We start from the raw sequence: 10,551 nt of genomic DNA, 5'->3' as shown, positions 1-10,551 counted from the left end.
GGAGGGTAGCGTCAATAACGTGCATAATTAGGGTTCAAAGGACCAAATTGGATCCTAAATCAAATTTTGTCATGTCACCTAGCCGTTGCAGCTCTTAGCGTGTCAAGATTTTGCCACCTAAGCATTTCATTCACTAACTCAGCGTCGAAAAGAGGCTAGGGACCAAAATAGTGTCCGGAGCTGTATCTAGAACACTACTATGGGTAATTTTGAATTTCAGAAACCTAAATAAGTAATCGCGTGAATCTCAGGTATCAAAATAGGGATTTGGTCTCATATTATTAGATGCAAAATTTTAATCAGAATTTTAATATGCATGTTGTACAAATAAATTTTTCAATATTTCTATTAAAAAATAATTAAATTTTCAATATATATTATTATAACACAAATTTCAAAACGTCATTTTATGATTTTATGATGGCTTCTTTCATGGTCTTTTTTTACGCTTTTAATCCGTATAATTTTTGCCACATTAAATAAAGATTCATTTGTTCGCTACTTGACGTGTGACATGTGACATCGTGATAGAGATGTCAGCCACACAACAGCTATGAATCCTTTCAAAAGTAATTAATAAGTAAAAGCCATAGAAACACCAATCTATTTAACAAAATAATTCTTAGAGACTTCATAAAAAAATTAAGACCAAAATATTAAATTTAAAATTTATTTAGAGTAATACCCTAAATAGGTCCCCAAGGATTTGGCGGTTCGATAAATTTGTCCCCTAGAAAAATTAAGTCATTGGTCTCCAAAATTGTTAGATATATACCATATACGTCTCTGGTCCAGGTTTAGCCAGTTAACCAAACACTCTCTCTCCTACGTGGAGGTGATCAGTGTGACGTGTCAGGTTTAATACTATGCATCGCTTTCAGGACAAATTGGTCCCTGCACACATGGCCAAAATGATGTCGTTTAAGTGCTTCTCCAAACGACGTCATTTTGAGTGGGATAGATTAGTCCCTAACCTTTCTCCTGGAAGTGTTATAAAACGACAGCGTTATGAGAGGCGTAATACGTTGCCATTTCAACCCTTGTCTCTTTGTCTCCAATTCATGTATCTTAGTATGTGATAGAGAGTTTTTAGCTTTGAAGAAGGTGGTGGCGAGTGGAGGCAGCACATCAGTCGCAATTCGGAGACGTGGTTGATAAAGTATCAATGATGTCTTCAGTGTTGACAGTAGTTTGATTGGCTTCCCAAGGGGGCTACTCAGAAGATGAGAACATTCTAAGTGCAAGTGCAGGACATAGGACGTAATATCCAGGTCTTGCACAGCAAAGAACCCGAATATGCTATTCTTTGGTTGTCCTCACTTTAAGGTACTTTAGAGTGGTAGATTTTTGTGGTGTTATAGTTTTGATAATTGGTTTAAGACTAATGTTATGAATTCTGTTTCATTATTGGATTGTAAGAAAAGCAAGGTTATTGTGATTTTTTTGTATGGTTTGATGAGATTTTTGGGTATCTGATGAATGATGTAGTTGAAAGCAGTAGATTGGCCTCTGTGGAGACATGCGTGGGTGAAGAATTTGTTGCAGGTTTGAATTATAGCTTGGAGGAGAGAGTAAAAAATTGGTGGAGATGTTAATAAAGAAGAATGAAGATAGTCTAAAACTCAAGAAAGATAGTGTTTTTCAGGTTGTTTAGAGGTGTAATAATTGGTGCACTTGTAGTTGTAATTTTATTTTATATCTATGTGGTGCTTATTTAAGCAATCAGCATTGTATGTTTGTCGAAAAAATATTGTATTGCAATGGCTCATTTTAGTTAAATGGACATTAGAGGTTGACGATGATGCTGAACAGAAGCTAGTCTATATCCAAATCAGAGTATGCATGTAAGTAACTTGGCCAAGTAGATATTATAAAACATAGTATATAATCCAAACCAGAATATGCAAATATCACGTATCAAAATGTTAACATAAAGTAGCATCAAAATAGAGTATGCACATAAGTAGCTACGGTTATTAGCTATATAAAACAAACCAAAGAAGGTTTATTTCCTTCTACACACACTGGTAAGACAAAATTAATTAAAAGTGGAGGTCTATTTTCTTCAAAATAACAAAACAAGGTCTTGTCCCCTTCACAATAAGTTTCAAGAAAGCATCATTTCTTCTTAGAGAGATTCAGTCCGGGAGTTGGACTAAATTTGAACATTATGGAGGTTGTGCCACTACTTACAACTGCCATGGTCTCAGCACTCACACTCTCCTAAATCTTAGGCATAATTATTGCCTGCTTTGAACGTCTAAAAGGCTGCTGAGCCTGAGGTTGAGCCAATCTTCCGTGATAGAATTGTAAACAATTATGAGTATTCTAGCATAAGATATACATGAACTCATTTTCAATTAGACTATCCTACCAAGACTGAGAGTCCAAGACAGAAAGATATTATTATCTAGTGTTAGGAATAAATAGTGAAACAAATTATCAAGCATACTTACACTTTCAGCATTTACATTCATTCTAATATCTGGTACAGCAACATTTGTTGGTGCCTCAGGCTGAATTACCTCATACATGAGCAAATTTATTAAGACAATTCAATCCTTTATAATGTATCTTGTATGTCAAATAGGTCCTTTAATGTTTATGATATAAGTCAAACGGATCCCTAATCAATTATATTATATGTCAATTTGGTCTCTATAACAGAGCAACTAATTGCTGTAAAAAATCTCAATCCTAAACATGTTATCACATATCTCAAGCTCCACAATATATCACATTTAGTATAAGAAGGTAAGTGTTAATCATGAATACATGAGTTATTAGTGCTGATTGAGAAACCTGAACCTCTTCTTGTGTTGCAAATGACTTTTTCTTGAATTTTCCCTTGACTTTTCCTTTAGCAATAGTCTCAGCCTTAGAAGCTCCCTTGTAGGTCTTAGCATTATGGCTAGGCTCTCCACATTTTTCACATGTGACTTTGAAGGTCTTTTTTGCCTTAGTACCCTCTGGTCTATCTTCCACTGGATCTAGTCTCCTTCTCTTTACTAGGCGATCTATTGGCCTCTTAATCTTGGGAGGGATTGAACTTATTTCTCCATAATTATCCTAATACTCTTCACTATTAAAAGGGCTAATGAAATGACCATATGTTGCTCTGAAAGCATCCATCTTCAGCCACTTGTGCACATATGTGTCTGCTCTATTTTCCCTTTTAGCAATAGCAGCCATGGCATGCATATATGGAATACCTATAAGTGATTATTAACTACAATTAGATATACAGTTTGTCACAATAACAACTAAAATGTATAAATTTAAGTGTTATACCTGTAAGTTACCACATGTTATATGTACATGTATGTGTTGTTATCCAAATGCACTCCCAGCTTCTTCATGTGCATTTGTACCTCCAATACATGTCTGGCATCATCGCCAGCACATTAAGTAGTCCAGTGCTTTGTGTCTTTCATAATTACTTCCATCATTTTTTGTTGTACAGGAGCAACTACACCAGTGTATGTACTTAGAGCCTTTTTGTATTGTGTCATCCTCCGTATAATGTAACATTTGAGCTCCTTTAGCATTGTTAGGATAGATTTTTTCCTATGGTGCATTATCTTGGCATTCCACGCCTCTGTCATGTTATTAGTGATGTTGTCTAGCTTATGCCAGTGGCTGAATTTTGACTTAGTCTAGCATCCTAGATCCAATTTTGCAAGGTAAGCCCGTGCGTCCTCGTTCATCCTCTTCAGGCTTTGCGTGTTCTCATTAAACTTTGCAAATGTTAAACCTTTGGCACAAGCTCAGACCACGTTCTTAAGCTGTGTATCCTTGTATTTATTTGTGAAATTTTTCCAAATGTGCCTAAGGCAGTTTCTGTGATGTGCGTTAGGCGTAACCTCCTTTAGTGCTAGCAAAAGACCCTACATCATACTTCAAACAGACCTGAAAATAACAAATATAAAAATACTAAATATAAAAAGTATCTACAGCTAAAAGACATTAACACTAAACCTACGGCAGCAGATAATAACATACATAACCATGATTAAAATAGCAAGAATAAAAAACATTAAGATAGTAAACATAACAAACATTAAAAGTTAAAACATTAAACCTATGTGATATTCGGGGATATCTTTTGTTGATCGCTGATGAAGTTCCAACCATCGTCAGTGCATTGCCCAAGATCATCCTGTAACAATCCCAAAAAGTATTTCCAACTAGCCTTTGTCTTACTATCAACTACTACATACGCAATCACATAAAAATGATTGTTCGCATTTTGTCCTACAGCTGACAATAACTGTCCCCATAAAAGTCGTTAAAAAAGCATCCATCTAAATCTATCAAAGGGCGACATCCAGCCTTGAACCCCTTTTGCAAGCATATAAGCAAATGTATAATTTATCAAATAACGAAGGAGATTGAAGTATGAAATCCACTGCCAACAGTGCAGATGAACTTGCATTGCTCTGTGTAAACATATAATTTGGATTATTAATTAAGAACCATAGGAAACACATAACAAAATGATTATTATATATATAACATAAAAATTTTATTATGAAGTGTTACTTTTTGAAATAACATAACAAAGTATATATCTTAGTATGACAAGAATTCACTTAATTATACTCCTAATTCATACAAATTAAACATTTGAGAATGCAATTTATTTCTTTCTTAAGAATCAAATGATTAAATTTCAACATGACAAACGTGCAGACAATTATTGAATTTGTGTAACTCAAACATTCTCAATGTTTTGTTCCCAATAACACGTAAATACTTTATTGAGATTTTTATTAGAAGATAAAGATTAAGGACTATAACAAAGAATGGTTCTAGTGAAATCTGATATTGATGGTTGTCTAAGAAGTAATCATGACATTGACTAGCAAAGAAAGTCAATGTTAAAGTAATTTAAGCCAATGTTCTCAAATCGTTGAAATCTCGGGAAGTGTTACTTTTTGAAATAACATAACAAAAAATACATGTGTATCTCATTCAGGTAGTCTCGCAGCTTTTCATATCGCGCCTTCTCGTTACCAACATACTTCTTCCTAGCCATCCGAGTCCTCTGTACAATATTTTGTCACTGAGTATGACATTGTAATCAACCTTCATGTGATCCCATACCTCTGTATGTGTCAAACGTGGCTGACTCAACAATCTCTTTTCTAGCTTTTCTACTATCCAATTTTGATCTGACATATTGCTGCCAAATTCTCTTCCACACGTGTGAGTGGGGTTGTAAGTCTTTATTGATACTCACCTGACTGTGTGTTCTTTGAACAGTATATAAGCCAGAGACAATCATGCTTCTCCGATTCACCATTTTCTCACCTTGATTTGCAATGTTTTAATTATCTGCTGCATTAGCTTGTCCTTCTACCTCACTGGCAGTAGCTCCATCATTGGCATTAGCTCCACAATCTTTATCCACTACCCCATCATTGTCTTTATCACCTTCACCTTCAGACTCATTTGTTGCCACCACCATATCAGCTTTGTCATCTCCACTCCTTAGCAGCTTTTAAATTTGCCTTTTCTTTAGCTGCTTTTCTTGCCTTTGCCTTGACTTTTTGCACTTCCTTTCCAGGCGAGAATTCTCCATGTATACAAGCAGCCCTAACCCTTCTCTTATTGTAAAATATCCTCTTACCCTCTGCTATTGTGAAGTCCTTCAAAGCTTGCTTAAACTGTTCAAGTTACTCAAACTCCATGTTCAGCTGAAATTGGACCTCCCCAAATTCTGCACTTGAATTAAACCAATCAAACCCATTTCCTCCATCATCACTTGAGTCTTCTGGAATCAACAATTATTCAAACTCATACTCAAACTCAATGTCGATTCAGGTAACAACTCCACACCAAGTTCTTCATCAAGTGTAGCAGGTTTTCTGGACTTTGATGCAGTCTCATTGGCACTAGCAGGTGTAGCATTATTTTTGTTGTCACCAGAAGGTCCATTAACAACCTTTTCTATTCCAGCAGGCCCATAATCACTCTTATTGGACCTGGTAGGCCCACCATGACTCTTTTTCTGAACAGATGGTCCAGCTACCTCTTCTCTTCCAATGCCTATCCTTTTTGACTCATCGTTGCCCTTGCCAACTGGCCCATTAACAGGCTTACCAACTTTTGATTTCTTATGCAAGGTCTTCATTAGAGATTTCTTCTTCCCATTATTCTTCCCTTTCTTTACCACCTCCAACTGACTTTTCTTCCTCACTTGAATCCGAAAAATCATATCCGGAAGGTAAAGGCTAATACAGTGCATCTTCTATAGACTCATACCCATCATTACTATCAGAACTCTCAATATTTACATCATTGTCAACACCATCATCCTCAGCACTAACCTCTTGCATATCCACCTCCTCAACACTAACACCATCATCATCATTAATGAACTCCGTATCTTCCATGATTCGATGGTCAAAATAGATGTAGAATTCGTTAGTATCCTCATTTAGCATCTTGTTCTTTTGCAAAGCTCTGATCTTTTTGTCTCCGTGAATGGGTGAAGACCGGATTCCAGGTCAGTAGAAGTAGGATCATACCAATATATTGCTTTGTACTCATGGTAACCCAAGTCTAAAAAAAGTTTCTTCAAGTCAAAGAAACATATCAAGTCAATGTCCATTGGGAGAAACTTTTTGACTTCTCCATTGATGTACACAAGTATCCTCTTGTTGTCTCTAACAAAACTTTCACCAAATACCACGTCTTTGCTCTTCTAAATATCAAAAAATAAAAATCTATCATAATTTAAACAAGAAACAAACACATTACAACAACATTAAAATAGAATCCAATTTTTAACACCGACATTGTTAACATTATTATGAAACAGCATAACCTAAATCAATTTACAACTCTGACTTAACCTATAACAACACACTATCTATGATCTACCCTACACAAGATATGCATATTCGTCATACTTCAATCTTCACCTTCAATTTAATTCAGAAAAAAATTAGTAAATTTACCTCCAACAATAGCAATATGCACGACACACCACTGCCACCAACTAGTCGCCGTCAAACCACTGTTACAGACTTCAATCAACGTTAATGGAGTTGAGGAAGATGAAGGGTTACCTTGTAAAATTTGGATGAGGGTGTGGGGTTTCAGGTAATTTTACATAGAGAAAGGAAAAGGGTGTGCGTTTTTATAGTAGGTCCGCATTCAAAATACTGTCGTTTTATAACACTTCCAGGAGAAAGATTGGGGACTAATCTGTCCTACTCAAAACGACGTCGTTTAGAGAAGCACTTAAACGACATCGTTTTGGCCACGTGTGCAGGGACCAATGTGTCCTGGAAACGACACGTAGCATTAAACCTGACACGTCACACTGATCACCTCCACATAAGAGAGAAAGTATTCGGTTAACCGGCTAAATCTAAACTAAAAATATATATAGCATATATCTAATAATTTTAAAGACCAAAGACTTAGTTAATTTTTTTGAAAGACAAATATATAAGACCACCAAATCTTTAAAGACCTATTTAAAATATTACTCATTTATTTATTTTTCAAGTTACAAAGCAAACATAAGTAACTGTTGTATGTTACGATCAAGACATGGCTTATCAAATTGGTCAGCCACAAGTGGCAGCTGCTCAGGGAGAAGGGCCAGGGTGCAAAACTGGCAAATACTGTACGGCTTTTTCTTCATCTTCTTCTTCCCCTGCACTGCACAAGATGCAGATCAAATTTTTCATTTTTATAGGACCGTCCTGTTTGTACTAATCTGTTTGTTTGTTTTTTCAGTTCACCTCTGTAAACGCTAGGATAACATAAATAATTCATCTCATGCCAGAATTTAACATTTTCCATGTCTATGTATGGGGTTTTGTGGGCCTTTCCTTTTTGTTTGGACCTAATCATTCTGTATTGGACCCAATAAATTTTCTCGACATTAACAGCGTCATATGTAACATTAGAAATTTTCAGGGGAATATTAGAGCAAATCAATTCTCTTGCTATATGTTTGTCTTAGTAATTTTTTAAAATTTTATTTGAAAAAATTAACTGACCCATTTTTAACGACATGTGAAAATATAAACGGCTAAAGAAGATTGATTCATTCTAATTAAGGATCAATATATATAACATATAGACAATATGTTTTTCTTTAGATAACAAGTGTGAAAGATAGTAGTTTTATTTATGATAATAGCTTTATTGAGGACAATTTGAAAGATATATTGTTATATATTAAGAACAGTTGCCCCAAGATAAACTAATGTATCGTATGCTATAATAATCTGATTGTATAAATTCAATTTAATTTTATATCAATTTTATGGATTTTATAAATATGTGTACTCTGTTCCAACGAGAAAATTGAATCGTAAGGCAAGAAACTAGCCCCTTCTACCGTATATATTTAAGGCAATTTACATAAATAAATTTTTTGCTTTTCAAAATTTATGCAATTGCATTCTTTTAAACATAAAGACACAAATACATTGTTTTATATATCTATAAAAATTTCTACCAGCAATAACGGTTGATGGGAAACACATAATCCGCTATAACCAGCTGCGGATTACATGTAAATAGGGGAACACAAAAATCGCTAAAAGTTGTCACGATTTCTGTTTATTGATGCTTGGCCATAAACTGCTACTGACAATAGCGGTTTATGTGTATTGAGACACGTGCGTAAACTGTTGCGCTAGAGGCAGCAATTTACGTGGAGAGTGAATGCCTATATAAACCGTGGAAGGCAGCCGCGGATTACTCGTTTGGAATCATTTTGAGGTTATTTAGAGAGAGAAAATTTTAGAGAGAGGTCAGAGCAACTTGAGAGTGGGTCCGAGGTATCCGAGTGTCGACCTCTAGCTGGATATCATGGCAAACGAACAGAACTTGTACCGATTGAACGGTGTTGCCCATATTGCCAGTGCCATTGGTGACAAGGTCAGTTATATTTTATTTTTTTTAGCGTTAACATTTGTTAATTACAAAAATGATACTAAGGTAGAGGAACTAGAATTTATAGTTTAATCCTTATAGTTTGAAATTAGGCTTTGCATGTTAGGATGTAAAATGTAGTAGAGTTATACATACGAATCGGTTTTTTTTTTTTTTTTGTGACTGAAATAAATTAAACAAAGAAAAACAAAACAAACAAAACAAGGAACTGCCTAAATAGAGGGACAGTCTCGTTCAAGACTACTCTTAAACTCCTCCCAAGGTGAAAGAAGCTCCACATGCGAAAGTTGTAACTTCATCGCCATCTTTGCCATAGTATCTGCCACCGTGTTTGCATCTCTCATAATCAAACGAAAGTCAACCCGCCAATTTCAATGCATGATATATCTTATTTTGAGCACCAGTGGATCAATAAACCCAAAACCATCTTGAGTAACAAGATTAAATGCTTCCACACAATCCGTCTCACAAATAACATCTCGTTGACCCACATCCCAAGCTATGTTATTTATTATATTTACTATTATATTATATTTATTATTATATTAATTTTTATAATATAAAATTTTAATTTGATTTGACGATTGATTAATAGATTAATAGTTTAATTGTTTTATTGTTTTTTTGTTGGTTGATGGTTTAAGCAATTTGTTATTATTAGATAAGAGGATTTGTTGTGGATAATAGAATTTAATTGTTTTGTGTATATCTTTTATGTTGTGTGAAGTCAACTAGGTGTATTTATAGTGTGAGACGGCAATAAAATATGTCCATGTATGAAAGGATCATCTCGTATTCAGAGAGGGATAGATTGTACCACTTGGCCAGGTTAAACAGCCACTGGTTCTGGTTGGACGAGCCATTGGTCAGTGCATTCGTTAAGAGGTGGCGTCATGAGACGCACACCTTTCATATGCCTTTCGGAGAGTGCACAGTGACATTGCAAGATGTGGCGTTTCAGCTTGGGTTGCCTGTCGATGGGAAGGTCGTGAGTGGTTACCTTGGTGAGTTTGAGAAATTCATGGAGGGTGGCCGGTAGCTTGTGAGAAATAACACTCTTCCTCCACTTTTGGTCTTTGAGGGGTTTATATAGGCAGCCACACTCACACATACTTAACGTAAACCGCTGCTACCTCCAGTAGTTTACGCACGTGTCCCAATACACATAAACTGCTACTGTCAGCCTAATACACATAAACTGCTACTATCAGTAGCAATTTATGCACAACCCATTTTGAACAGAAACCGTGGCAGCCTCTAGAAATTTTTGTATTTCTCCATTTACATGTAATTCGCGGCTAGTTATAACGAATTATGTGTTTCCCGTAAATCGCTACTGCCAGTAACGATTTTTATAGATATATGAAACAATATATTTACGTTTTCTTGTTTGAAAGAATGTAGTTACATAAATTTAAAGGACAACAAATTTATTTATGTAAATTGCCATATATTCACTGTCTAATTTATTATTCTCCCGGAACTGAACCTAATTAGAATTTTCAATGTTTTTGGTCCAATTGTGAAAAACTTAATGGCAAAGCACTTTTGCTGTTTTGCAGTTTGGTCTATATTTCTAAAAGTGACACACTTTCCATGCTACTTAACCTTGAAACTTTTAATACA

This window comes from Arachis ipaensis, chromosome B08 (assembly GCF_000816755.2).
Source record: "Arachis ipaensis cultivar K30076 chromosome B08, Araip1.1, whole genome shotgun sequence".
Classification (NCBI taxonomy): Eukaryota; Viridiplantae; Streptophyta; class Magnoliopsida; order Fabales; family Fabaceae; genus Arachis; species Arachis ipaensis.
The sequence above is the reverse complement of the archived record's forward strand: the minus strand, read 5'-3'. Positions refer to the sequence as shown.